We start from the raw sequence: 15055 nt of genomic DNA, 5'->3' as shown, positions 1-15055 counted from the left end.
GCATGGAACAGGGGTGGATGAGGTGGGCAGTGAGAGGAGAGCTGGGACTGGGGAACAGGGAGAGATCAGGTTGAGACCTGGTTATATAAGACTCGGAAAGCGAGATTTGCCGTAATAGACTGTGGAGGATTGTTGAGACTTTTCAGAGGAAAATGACATGATGAAAGTGGTGTTTTAGGAAGATTCAACTGGCAGTGGTTTTCTGCAAAGATTGGAGAAAAGATTAGAAGAATGAAGAGCAGGAGGTAGTTACAGTAATTCAGACTTCAGGTAGTGAGGACCTAATTTAATGTTGCATTAGACATGGAGGAGGTGAGGGGAATTTGAGAGATATGTGTTTTTAAGTTCATTTTCCGAAAATGAAAAGAAGACATGGTTAGAGTTTTCAAAAAATGAATAGTAAAAGTAAAAAATGAAAAACAAAAGTCTCCTTTCTCTTACCTACCCCCACTCAGGCTCTACAAAGGTTTCTGACTCCTGCACGCCCCCAACTGGGGATCAAGCCCCAAAACAGGGCACGTGTCCTGACCAGGAATCGAAACTGCAACCTTTCGGTGCACAGGGCGCTGCCCAACTAACTGAACCACACAGGCCAGGGCGATGAGTCTTTTGATTTTATTTGTAGCATTTTTAAAAATATATATTTTATTGACTTTTTACAGAGAGGAAGGGAGAGGGACAGAGAGTCAGAAACATCGATCAGCTGCCTCCTGCACACCCCGCACTGGGGATGTGCCTGCAACCAAGGTACATGCCCTTGACCGGAATCGAACCTGGGACCTTTCAGTCCACAGGCTGATGCTCTATCCAACTGAGCCAAACCAGTTACGGCAATTTGCAGCATTTTTTTTTCCCCCAGAAACAAAGCTTTTGATGTTATACACTGAAACTTATAGATGAGAGATATTTTAAATTTCAATCAACAGCACTTGATGACAACTAAGAAGTACAGTGCCTGGGAGAGGAAGACATCAAAGGCAACACCAGTGTTTCCAGGTTTGGGGAATAATAACAATGTCCTTGCCAGTCCCCTTGCGCAAGGATCCGCCCAGTGATAGTTCCTCCCCCATGAGCTTAGAGAGCCAAAGTTTCAAAACCAAGAATTCAATAGAGTTCACTGCTTTTATTTTTAAGGAATGATTTAGGAATAGTTTCATATTTACAGAAAAATTGCAAAGATAGTAACTATAGAGGATTCTTATACATCCTACATCCAGTTTTTCCTGTTATTAACATCTTATATTAGATTGAGACATTTATCATAATTAATGAGTCAATATTGATACATGATTACTAAGGTTCATACTTTATTCAGAATTGTTTAGTTATTAGTCTCATATCCTTTTTCTGTTCTAGGATCCCATCTAGGATCCCATTTAATATGTATTCGTAATGTCTCCTTAGGCTTCTCTTCGCTGTGACAGTTGAGTTTCCTGCTTTTTATCATTGTCATCCCACATCAGTTCACTGTGGGATGGGAGCAAAACCCTATGCAAGTAGCCATGCCCAGGATACAGAATCAGCAAATAGCTGGCTCTTGTTCCTTATCCCCTTCTCTCTCCCCCTCCAACCCCCCTTCTCCGAGGCTGCAAGCACTCTTCTCTTCCCCCAGTTCACTCAATGCTCTGCAGAATTCAACCTAGCAATGGTAAGCCTTCCTCTGAAGACAAAGACTGCTTTCTAGGCTTCTTTGCCAGAGGTCGAGATTATCCCCTAAACTAAATTGATCCGCTGATTAAATGTTCCCTTTACCCAGAGAGCTGGCTGGTTTTCTTGACAATTAGTGTCTAGCACAATTCCAAGCAAGGAGTTCCTTCTGGTATTGGAGGGGTTGAGGACTATCATTGTCAAGACAAGGAAGTTGGGTTGGAGAGCTGGTGGACCGGGGAAGTTAATGCACCTGGCTTGTATGTGTCCCAAAGAAAATTAGAAATACAGCTTTTGTACAGCAATGAGAGGCTAGTGCTTAGAGATTTGAGAGTCGCCTGCTGTTGGAGATGGCAGGAGAGTGAGGAAGAAGAGTAGAGGGCAGCAGAAAGAACCTTGTCCACAATCATGGACAGGGAAAGAAGTGCCCATGGAGGAGACAGGGAGGGTCTGGAGCTGGCGAAGATCATGGACAAAGCAGAGGTAAAGAAACCCAAGGAAGAAAGAGTGTGAAAAACTAGGGTGCAGAGGCAAAAGGGACAACTCAGTGGAGGGAGAGCTGGAAAAGTTCTTCAGTCTGAGCTCAGCTGCAGAGGAGGGACAAGAGGACCTGAAACCATGGGGTACAAACTGCTTGACTCAGTCAACGGCGAATAGAAAGGAAAGAAATCATAGAGCAGCTACAAGTTGCAAGAAGATGAGGATAAGGTTCTCCTCTGCATCTTTGAGGGCAGAAGGAAAGTAACTCAGAGAGCGACTTATTGAAGACGATAGAGCAGAAAGGGAGATGAGTGGAAGTTAGGGTCTGGCTTTTAGTTTCCCCGCTTCCCTAGGCTGTAAGCTCACAAAGGCAGGGATTTCTGTCTGCTTTGACTTCTGCTGTATTCCAGGAGCCTAGAACAGTGCCTGTCACCTGGGAGGAATATAAAAAATATTGCTGAATAGTGTAGAAGAGCAGAAATGGTTAAGTCTAGGACAGTGATGGCGAACCTGTAACACGCGTGTCAGAGGTGACACGCGAACTCATTTTTTTGATTGATTTTTCTTTGTTAAATGGCATTTAAATATATAAAATAAGTATCAAAAATATAAGTCTTTGTTTTACTATGGTTGCAAATATCAAAAAATTTCTATATGTGACACAGCACCAGAGTTAAGTTAGGGTTTTTCAAAATGCTGACAGGCCGAGCTCAAAAGGCTCGCCATCACTGGTCTAGGAGGAGAGGATGGCTTTAGAATGAAGGGTAAATAATCATCTCTTTCTCTTCGACCACAGGAAAGATGGAGTTAGCTAGAGGTGGGGAAGGAACGCATACCTGAAGCCCGGGGCTGAATGAGTAGCCAGTGAGAACGAACTGCAGGAAGGCAGGCCTGCTAGGGAACTGAGGGCCCAAATCCCCCCCTGCCCCCATACTGGGCAGCCAGGAGCTGGTCAAGACACCAGCTGGGCGTTTTCCCAGCCCTTTGCATTCCAGCTGAGTCTTGTGCACAATGAAGAAAGGGAATGGAAGGGTACAGTGACATGATTTAGGTTAATGAACTACTGGTTACCTGCCAAGTGGGTGGGAAGTTGTTTTTCTTTCTTCCCACGTTTGTACAAAAATTTTTTATGAATGATTCATCTTGTCTCATTACTCAGAGTACAAATTTGTGAGCTGATAATAAGAAGTTAAAACCCAGGGAGAATACATCCACCCCGTACCTCTACCCCCAATTTCTGGTGGATCGCTATGTTCACTATCTTGATTGTGGTATTTCATGGATGTATATATATGTATGTCAAAACTGTCAATTGAACACTTACATTTGTGCAGTTGACTGTATGTCAACGAGACACCAATAAAGCTGTGAAGAAAAAGGAAAAAAAAGAATGTTGTATGTAAAATATTTATAATCCTTAAAATTCGGGTATTTATATATGCTCACTTGCAAATGCATATTGTTCTCATTTATCTTTACAATCAAAGAAAAAGTCATTTTGAAATAAAATAAAATAATGATTTTGGGGAAAACAAAAGACAACCCAGGGAGACAAAATACAAGCACTTCACTGTAGGATTCCCAGACACACACCAGGATAAATTAGCCACACCCTCTCCGGCAGGGGAACTGAAGGGGAGATAGTCTTTGGTTAGCTGGGTGAGAATGTTATCCTTTTTGTCAGCTTAATGTAATTCCTTACTTAGCTGGCTGACTCTCTCCCTGTCCTCCCTTTCATAACCTGGAGGGGAAGATGGCTTTCTGTTAGGGAAGCCAGTTGCTTGGCTGTTCTGCTGGTCCTAGGATCTTTGTATTCTTGATGTGCTACAAAATTTGAGAGATACCAGTTCACCTCACCCAATGGATGGATCCAGGGTCTGGTTTCCCTGCCCCCAGGACTCAGCAACAAACCAGACCCTTGCTAAGGCCAGTCCCCTTTGAACTTCTCTGAAAACATTTTGCAAATTATCTCCAAAGGATTTAAATTTCATGGTGAAGGAGTCAAATCCCTCCCAATCTGGTCTCACTCTTAAGGGCTTTTATGCCAGACAGTAGGCATGAAACAGTGCCAGGTGCTGTTCTCAATCCTCAAGAGACAAGGTTGGTTCTTGACCTTGACCTGAAAGTCAGAAAGACAAGAGACTAACATTCCTGGGGTGGCGGTAACAAATCAATATTCACTGTGTGAGTTGGAACTGGTCTGCTTAATAGAGCTCATTCATAAGAGGGAAGGGTAATGGCCAACTCACTTCCTGAACCAACAGGCCCCGAATTGACCAAAATCTCCAACGGACTCTAGGGGAAACAGAGCCAAGGGTGCCAGTAATTGCCTTCAGGCTTCAGAGTTGCTGCTCTTGTCCATTCTTGGTCACAACCAGGCAAGGGAGTACCAAGAGCTGCCCAGGTGTATCACCACACATATCCTCCCAGCCCCAACTGTGTAGCTAACAGCAGTCCTATTTCTTCTCTGATCAGGGTCAACTACTCCTGACAACATGGTAATTTCTCTTCTTGCCTGCTGCTCCCTGTATACAGGGAGTCCAAAGTGCCCAATTGGCTGCCATAGTATGTGACCTAATGGGACCCTGTGGGAAGAGTATGCCCCCTTGGGGATTAGAAGTTCTAACCCTGCAGAGCCCAGAGTTGCAGGAACAGGAAGCACAAAGTTCCCCTGTGGGTCATTGAGGAAGATGGTAAGTTGCTGCTATGGTCTGAATGTTTGTGTCCCTCCAAAATTTATATGTTTAAATCCTAATGCCCAATATTTAGGCGGCGGAGCCTTTGGGAGGTGATTAGGTCATGAGGGTGGAGCCCTCATGAATGGGATTAGTGTCCTTGTAAAAGAGGCCCCAGAGAGATTCCGCTCTCCCTCTGCCATGTGAGGACACAGTTAAAGACAACCAGGAAACCTGTACCAAACACCAAATTTGCAGGCACCATGATCATGGACTTCCCAGCTTCCAGAACTGTGAGAAATAAATATTTGTTGTGTGAAAGTTACCCAGGCAGTGGTAGTTTATGACAGCAGCACGAGCTAAGACCGTGGTGCTACTCCTTTCCTGCTCAGAGCACACTCAGAGCTGGCAGTCTTTTGTGTCCCTTAGTATATGGGCCCGAGCAGTGTTCCTAGTGTGGACAGTATTGCCTTCACACACCGAAGAGGCCTCCTGTGTTCTGTGATTCCTTCTTTGTGGTAAGGATGGAAGATGCAGCAATTTGTCTTTTACTTGGGGAGGGGTGTCTCAGGATGTCTCTTAAACACTGGACTCCTACAAACTTTACTGATGTGCTAGGCCCCTGAACCTTGCTTCGTAGGGATTATCTTCCACACTTGTGTGTCCTACCAAGGCTTCTAATATGCTAACAGTTCTTCCTCATCCTGGCTCATCATCATGATGTCACCAATGTAATGGGTCAAAGGGATGTTCTGCAGGATGTCCAAACAGTCCAGACTGCTTCTGATTAGATGGGGTGGACCCACTGTAAGCTGGACTTTGACTAGGATTCTATTTATTACATGCCCACATAAGCTCCCACTCCAACAGGGCAAAATAGATGTGTGAGGATTATGCTTTGAGTCTCCAGACATCACTGTCAACTCTGATTCTGTGCCCAACAGTCCTTAAAATGCCTGGTGTTCTCCTCTCCTCTATTTACAGTCAACTGAGTAAATATTTATCTCTTTTTGGAAGAAGTAGGGAATCATTACAGTATATACTTAACACGGTGTTGCCAGTCTTGGAAACCTGGCCTTTTTTTTTTTTTAACATATCTACATTATAAAAGGCCAGGGGCTGTAACGCTGTAACGACCAAACGGCCAGTCATCAGGAGGTGCATGGAGCACGTCTTGGGATCTCCCTCCATCCTGTCCCCCACCTCCGCCCCCACCCCCACACCCCTGGATGCCAGCAACGTCGGCAGAGCATCATGGGGCACCAGCAGCAGCCGCAGAGTTGCAGGGCAGCGGACATGGCCCTGATGGCAGGCTAGGCCTAGGGGACCCTACACATGCACGATTTAATCGTGCACTGGGCCTCTAGTATATATATACATTTGTATTGATTTCAGAGAAGAAGGGAGAGGAAGAGAGAGATAGAAACATCAATGATGAGAGGGAATCATTGACTGGCTGCCTCCTGCATGTTGGACCAAGCCCCAAACCCAGGCATGTGCCCTTGACTGGAATCAAACCTGGGACCCTTTGGTCAGCAGGCTGATGCTCTATCCACTGAGCCAAACAGGCTAGGGCCTGGCCTCCTCTTTACTCGATGAAGTTTGGGTCTAAAAACTGACTCAGAAAAAAATAAAATAAAATAAAATAAAACTGACTCAGGTTGAGGGACTGCCTCATGATAAAGGGTCATGATTTTTTACGAGGAATCCATCCTTAGGTTCCTGCTCATCTATCTTTGCTTTCTTTTGGTTACATATATTCAGCAACACTCTGTTTTTTGTTGCTGTTTTGCTTCTTCATTTGTTTTGTTTTAGCAATACTCTGGTTTTGACTGGGCATCTGTTTTGCCCTGAGGGATTCCATGTTCTACTAACCATCTATACAACTCTTTGTGTCAAGCTCCTTGGGCCGTCCCTCTGACCTTGCCAGTTATTATGATCATTGTAACCCCCAGGCTCCTGGCAGTTAAGTGCTGCCACTTGGCCTCTATTGCCACTTATCCCTGTTGCTATAAAAGAGCCAAGCTGTGACAGCACCTCCGCTCATTGTTAGCTCTGGCTGACAGAAGAAAGTTTCTCAGCAGCACATTCCTGATGGCCTTGGTAAATGGGGTTCATCTAGACCAGTGGTTGGCAAACCGAGGCTCTCGAGCCACATGTGGCTCTTTGGCCCCGTGGCATGGGCCATGAAGTTTCAATCGCACTGTATGTGCGCGCCCGCACGTGGTATTTTGTGGAAGAGCCACACTCAAGGGGCCAGTTTGCCGACCACTGATCTAGACCTTTTGTGGAGCATCCTTTGATACAGCTTCTGGCCTCTTATAATTGACTTTAGCTTGCCTATGTCACTGAGCCATTTAATCCTTTCTTCCCCCAATTGCCTTGGCAGTTCAGGTAGTTGAACTTCACTCAGCAAAGGTTATCATTTTCTCCATGTTTTAGGAGCCACTGGGGCAGGTCCTTAGCAGGAAGTTAAATTCTATTCCTAGACAGTGAGCCCCAGTCAATAAACCCTCCCTTTCTGCCCCTTGATTAAGCACCATCAAAATCCAATCCCACATTTACTCCCCAACTCTTACCAGTACATGTTAGTTCTTGCAGCTACTTTGGGTCCCTGGTCAGGACCAGCATATTTTCTCTGGACTCTGCTGTAGCTTAACCCTAATTAAGATCCTAGCAGGCCCAGCCGGCATGGTTCAGCGGTTGAGTGTCCACCTGTGAACCAGGAGATCATGGTTCGATTCCTGGTTGGGGCACATGCCCGGGTTGCGGGCTCGATCCCCACTGTAGGGTGGGGTGTGCGGGGCATGTGGGAGGCAGCTGATTGGGGTTCTCTCTCCCTCTCTAAAATTTTTTTTTTTAAATCCTGGGAATCAGGAGAGGAGGCGAAGGCAGATGCTGAGGGGGAGAGGCCCCTGGAGTGTCTTCCCACATGGAGGGAGTGCTAGCTCTTAATAGGGAGGGGTGGGCCCCCTCTTGAGTTCTGAGGGTACAGAGGAGGATAGGGAGCCAAAATCTTTGGGGGCACCACCTAGATTTCCATTCCATGTGTCAGGTTTCTGAGTTTCCCAAACCTGAGGCCTTGACCTTGATTGCAGATCTGCCTCCTGGAACTCTAAGTCCTGAGTTTGGTCTTCAGCTATTTTTTGCTCTCCCACTGCTGTAGATAAGAGCCTCTTTGTAACCCATCAAAGAGGCTCTCTGGCCTTCACAGTTAATTCTCAATGTTTGGTAACTGCTCTCAGCTTTTCATTATCTCTTGGCAGGGCTCAGTGCAACTTAACAGCCAATCAATTCCATTGTCCCTGTATTCACTGTTCCCCCTCCGCCTACCCAATATGACTGACTTTTTGCACCATAGGAACATTGTCCCACTTGGCCATTCGTGAAAATTTTAGCAACTGGGTCCTTGTCTTGTCCCAGAGACTCTCTGTAACCCACATACTACCCAGGAGTGCTTCTTATTACAAGCCAGGTGGTGAGTAATGCAGACCTCAAACCCTATCTTACTGCCTGCTCTTGCAGACCACTCCTGGAAATAACTGAGTCCATTCGGGCAATCTGGGAAGCAGATGCTGAGATGAAATGAGGAGTGCAAAAGGTTCATTGGGTGGTAATGCCTGTGAAAGATCAAGGGGAAGGAAGCAGGAGTGGGTAGGGAAAACCTTCGGATAGTGATGCAGATTTGATCCCTGTGAAAAGAAAGAATAGGGAGCCAAATTGGACCAGGAGAACCTCCAGCTGTGATGCAGATCCTCTCAAGTTGCTGGCAATCCAGTGGAAAGCTCCAGACTAGCACCGAGTGTCCTGTAGAGGAGTCCAGCAGTGGGCCGACCTGGCCAGGCCCTCATACCCACCCTGTGCCTGTCACAGGCTAGGGGCGCCCGGGGAGCGTGATGCCTTAGCTCTGACACTGTAATGGATCTCAGAGGTGATGGAGCTGGAGGCTGATAGCTAACTGCACTTTGGCAGTTGAATGGCAGATTCTTTCTTCAAGGAGATCTGAGCTGCACATCTCCACGGCTGCCCTATCAGGTATTTTGTCTTTGAGTCCATTGCTAAGTCCATATGTCACCTTCCTCCTGTATTTGAGACACTACTTTGAAAGAAATTCCGATAAAGAAGCTAAGGAAATCAAACTGTTAGTGGGACTGCTGAAACTCTTTGCCACAGTGGCCTGCGAGAGAATGCGGGGCTCTGGGAACGTGTGTATATGTTTAAGGTGCCAAGCTTCTGCCTCCTTCACTGCTGAGGAAAGGAAAGTGAGGTGGGAGGTGGCGTCAGCCGTTGTTTGGGTGTGTGGAAGAAAGCTGGCTCTCTCCTCAGAATGGTGTTTTAACAACTCAGGGGGGAAAAAAGTATGTGGAAGGAATCTGTTCCTTGTAATATCCCTTGGAATTAGAAATATGTGGCCTTCTTACTTTTTCCCCCCCTCTTTTTTTTTTTTTTTTTAAATATATTTTATTGATTTTTTACAGAGAGGAAGGGAGAGAGATAGAGAGTTAGAAACATCGATGAGAGAGAAACATCAATCAGCTGCCTCCTGCACATCTCCCACTGGGGATGTGCCCGCAACCCAGGTACATGCCCTTGACCGGAATCGAACCCGGGACCCTTGAGTCCGCAGGCCGACGCTCTATCCACTGAGCCAAACCGGTTTCGGCATCCCCCCCTCTTTTAAAAGTATGTTTTTATTGATCTTTAGAAAGAGAGGAAGTGAGGGGCATAGAGAGAGAGAAACACCGGAGAGGAACATCATAGATAGGCTGCCTCCTGTACGCCCCCTACTGGGGATCAAGGGAATCGAACCAGTGGCCTCTTGGTTCACGGGTCAATGCTCAACCACTGAGCCCACCCTTCGGACTCTTTTTTCCTTTTAAATGATACTCTTATTTTGAATGTTTGCTGGAGACTTTGAACATACTGGAATTTAGTTGCTCAGAGCATTAAAGGTGGGTCAGCTAGGATGATAAAGGGGTTAGAGGCCGTGGGGAGACTTGAGGAGCTTGGGGATGAGTCTTTTCCTTGTCAGAGAGTGACTGATTAGGCTAAAGAGGTTGCTTGGGATTCTTTGTCCTAAACAGTCACCCAGTGTGTACCAGATATGGTTACACTTACTCATATTCCTAGCTAATGATAAGAAGAGGAGCTAGGAGACAGAACATGACTCCCCCCCAAGAAGCCCAAAGGAAACAATATAATTGTGAAACCTGGGGTGGTCATCTTAATTTCTCAAATGAAACTGAGAATTCCAAGGATTTTCGGACACTTGTTCAGCATTATAGTTTTCCTCAAAATAAAATCAGAATATAGGTCTCTTGACTCCTGACTCTGTTCTGAATCAGTGGTGTCCACTCATACAATCTCTGTGGCTCTGCCTCCCTAGGCAGACACAGGAAAGAGTGGGGGACATGGGTCACAAAGAATAAAATATCTTTTGGGGACTCTTGAAGATTCTGAACCCAGGATCAAATGAGTATATAAAGTATATCAAATGAGTATATAAAGTGGCCATTTCTTATTGTCTTCCCTAACAACACCTATAATAGCAATTTTAGTTGACCAGGAAAAGCCCCAAGCAATAGGATAATTACATATCATTATTGCTGTTGAAGAGCAAAGTATTTGTAAACAAAGCTTGAGGAAGAAATGATGAGTAATGTCCTAAAAGGACATCAGGGTGAATGGTCCCTTTCTTTCCCTTCCCTTTGCCACCACCTCACCTTGCCATTATATTTATCATATTGACCTAGATTAATCTTCTGAAGTACTGCCACCTTCTGGCTCTATAACCTTCAATGGCTCCCCATTACCTACATTCCTTATCCTGATATTCAAGGCCTTGCATCATCTACCCCAGGTTCTACCTTCCCAGCCTTATTTTTCACTCCTCCCCCGTCCCTTTGCTCAGCCTGTAGGTGCTCCTTCCATCTCCCACGACAGACATTACACTCTCATGTCCCAAGAACCAATTACCTTGGCAGGTCCAACAGTCCAGTGAACTAAAGTTTTTCTGACTCAGCTTCTTTTTTTTCCCCTTTTTCTAAACATATTTTATTGATTCTCTACAGAGAGGAAGGGAGAGGGTTAGAGAGTCAGAAACATTGATGAGAGAGAAACATCGATCAGCTGCCTCCTGCACCCCCCCCCCTCACTGGGATGTGTCCACAACCAAGGCACATGCCCCTGATCGGAATCGAACCCAGGACCCTTCAGCCCGCAGGCCGACACTCTATCCACTGAGCCAAACCGTTCAGGGCCTGACTCAGCTTCTTCAACTCATCACTCCTTCATTCCTGGTCTTCCAATTTAAGTTCTAGAACACAGACTTTCCCTTTTCCTGTAGGTCCAGGCTTCGATCTCTCTCTCTCTCTCTCTCTCTCTCTCTCTCTCCCTCCCTCCCTATTTCTTGACTCTTGCTCATTCTTCTGGAGTATTCTCAAAATATAACCAAGGCTCCCCTTTCTAAAAACAAAATAAATATGTAAAACTTCCCCTTTTGCCCTAGCTGGTTTTGCTCAGTGGATAGAGCATTGGCCTGCGGACTGAAGGGTCCCAGGTTTGATTCAGGTTAAGAACACATGCCCAGGTTGTGGGCTCGATCCCCGGTAGGGGCGTGCAGGAGGCAGCCAATTAGTGATTCTCATCATTGATGTTTCTATCTCCCACTCCCTCTCCCTTCCTCCCTGAAATAAATTAAAAAATATATATTAAAAAAACCAACAGCTTCCCCTTTCTTTCACCCTGTTCTTCTTTAAGTGAAGGTACCCTTTCTCCTCTTTTCTTGATATACTTCTGTTAATGCAGTTGAGCGAAGGATCTGAAACTGACATCTGGAAGGTCAAGCATAACTTCCAAATGCCAAATTCCAGTATGTTCTACTGGAACACTTACCTTTCGTGGACTTTTCCATCTATCTCTCTGAATGCTTCATCACTTTTTTTCCTCCTACCGCTTTGCTGAAACTGACATCTGGAAGATCAAGTATAACTTCCAAATGCCAAATACCAGTATGTTCTACTGGGACACTTACCTTTTGTGGATTTTTTCATCTATCTCTCTGAAGACTTCGTCACTTTTTTTTTTTGCTCCATCTGTCCCAAGGTTTATATATCACCTGCCATCTGAAGGCCACTTCAGCTGACCAAGTCCCAGACCAACTAAACAAAGCCTGTTCCTTCAGCAAGTCCTCCAACAGCTGGTCCCCAGTAGAAGGCACTGCTGATATCTGTCACTGCTGTAACAAGGGCAGCTGTGGCATTCCAAGTCGTTCCAGGAGGCTGGTGGGACAGGGGCAAGAGTCTGCTTCCCGAAGGCACAGGCAAGTGACAGAAGAGGCAGATGTCACAGTGGGGCCACTGATCTTCTTGGGAAAGACTGGTAACCCTGACGTGGAGGAGTCGACTTCTTCTCTCACCTCTTTGATGCTGGGGTTAGTCCTAGCAGTGGTGGCATCCCTGACTCTGGCCAACATTGTTCTGGGTCTTGCCAAGTGGCGTCAGGCTGCTTTCCACCCTGGGAAGTGACCTGTGTATGCTTCCCAATAAAAGAAATGTTAACAAAACATTCAAAAAAATTTTTTTTCATATGTATGAGAATAATTTTTGGATCTGTTTCTACCCCTAAATTCTCTTTTAAGCTTCATTTCCAGTTGTTTGCTAGACTTCGTGTGTGTGTGTGTGTGTGTGTGTGTGTCCCACCTCTTTCTCCAAAATGGCAAGTCCCAAAGTTAATTTATTATATTCTTCATTTTCTAGACCCTCCCCAAACCCTTCTGTCTCCAGTCCTTTTGTTATTGGCAGTTAGACAGACATGGGCAGAGCAAGGAAGATGGGCCAGGTACAGAAACTCACCAGGGCAGGAAGCCCCAGATGCTTAGCATGGGTCAAAACTGGGAAAACAAGAACCTTGCCCCGGGGGTAAACTTCCCTCCCCTAGCTATCTCTGGTCGTGTGGTTTGGACCCCCTGACTTTTCCTCCCTAAAGATAACATCTAGGTCTCAGTTGTATTTCAGCTCCAAGCCCAGAAAAGGAGGAAAACCAGACGTGATGCTGTGGCTGTCTTGGGACCAGCTGCATTGACTAATGATCCCCAGCCCTGGCTCCGGCCAATCAGTGGAGACCAGGAGCCTGAAAGAGCACCCCTGGAAAGCTCAGGAGTATTCTATTAAAATCCTTCCCTGAGCCCTAACTGGTTTGGCTCAGTGGATAGAGATTCGTAGGCCTGCGGACTGAAGGGTCCCAGGTTCAATTCCGGTCAAGGGCATGTACCTTGGTTGCGGGCACATCCCCAGTAGGGGGTGTGCAGGAGGCAGCTGATTGATGTTTCTCTCTCATTGATAGTTCTAACTCTCTATCCCTCTCCCTTCCTCTCTGTAAGAAATCAATAAAATATATTTAAAAAACAAACAAACAAAAACCCTCCCGAGATTCCCACCTGCGAGAGAGAGAGAGAGAGAGAGAGAGAGAAATACTTCAACACAAAGGAACCAATGTGCATTCTCCCCCAGAAGAACGCTCCCATGCCATTTCCCTTCCCCGCTTCTTTCTTCTAAGGGTCCCCATGAGACTTGCGACCAGGGGAGCAATGGGCAGCAGACACTCGTCCCAGGCTAACTCCCTGAGCCTGTCTCCGAGGGCCCCTGTTCTCTAACGCCTCAGAGAGCCAAAGCAGCCCAGCCTACTCTCTTCTGTTGCTTCTTCTATGCCCTTTCTTATTGTACTGTCCGCAATGTGTTTTTGCTGCAGCCAATAAATTCTTCCTTTGCTACACTTTGTCTCTTGACTGAAATCTTTCCTTTAAGAAGACAAGAACCAAGGTAAGTCTCCTTGTCTTGCTGGTAACACTTTCAATCTCAGCCAATGGCATCACCACTTTTTAAAAAAAACCCTTACCCAAGAACATGTGGGTTTTTGTTGTTGTTGTTTTAAAAATTAATTTTAAAGAGAGAGGAGATAGAGAGAGAGAAACATCGGCCAGATGCCTCCCAAATGTGCCCCAACTGACCTAGGATGGAACCCGAAACTTAGGTATGTGTCCTGCCAGGGAATCAAACCCGAAACCTTTTGGTGTACAGGACGATGCTCCAACCAACCGAGCCACCTGGCCAGGGTGGCATCACCTCCTTTTGGTTATTTATCTTTAATTAAGTTTCCTGTGTAGTCTTCCCTGCTGCTCCGTTTAGGAACTGGCCACAGATTGGCAGGTGATCTTTGAAATAATTTCAGTCGAGTTGTTAGTGGTCCTGGGGATAGTCTTGGAGAACTCAGGCAAGAATTGTAAAACAGGAATTTGGCTCCAAATTCACTGCTTTGATGAAACCTCCAATTTACCTAGAATGTGTTTTCTTACACTATTTCACAAAAGTAAAATTACCCTCTTGCATGTCAATATTATATTTTTCTTCTTTCTGAATGTTGTACTTTCTCTAATTTTCTACCTTTGCCATATTTATAAACTGGCCAGTTTTGGCAAATTGTAACATTTATTAAGAAGAGGGACCACAGCCCGGCTGGTGTGGCTCAGTGGTTGAGCTTCGACCCAGGAACCAAGAGGTCACTGGTTTGATGCCAGGTCAGGGCATATGCCTGGGTTGCTGGTTCCATCCCCAGTAGGGGGCATGCAGTGATTCTCTCATCATTGGTTTCTCTCTCTCCCTCTCCCTTCCTCTTTGAAATCAATAATGAAAAAAATAAATAAAAATTAAAAAGAAGAGGGACCACAAACTCTGGAAAGAGACCTCGGTGTCACCTTTACCACCAGTGCTGGGACTGAGTGCGTCCTTGATGAACAGATGACATGATGGTGACTCACAGGACTCTGGGGTTTTCCTCCTAGTCTGCGCTCAGAGTGCTGGGGTGGGTGTCTCCTTTACCACCCTTACTTCTTATTTACTACAAATACGCTAAGTCTCTGGGTCAGTTCAACAATCACACAGACACACACACACACACACACACACACACACACTCCCCGTTTAACAGCTCCCCCATCCACCACCCTCATCAGGAGAGGAACGGTCCGAGGGCCACTTTATCTTCGGGTCCCCACCCCCACACCGCTTTTTGCTGTTCCTGCGCAGGGCGCGGGCCGGTTGGATGACTCTAACCTTTCACAAAGCTTCCTTTGGAATGCAGAGACTTTGCATCCCAGCTAAGAAACTGGTGGATGGACTTTACCCTCCAGGACACACACCTAGCTTCTGAAGCCCGGGGGGAGGGGAAAGAAATAGTTTCCGTGAACAAACCGGACT

This window comes from Myotis yumanensis, unplaced genomic scaffold (genome assembly GCF_028538775.1).
Source record: "Myotis yumanensis isolate MYYU_CA2020_CCGP unplaced genomic scaffold, mMyoYum1.0.hap1 SCAF_17, whole genome shotgun sequence".
NCBI lineage: Eukaryota > Metazoa > Chordata > Mammalia > Chiroptera > Vespertilionidae > Myotis > Myotis yumanensis.
Note: the sequence above shows the minus strand (reverse complement) of the source record.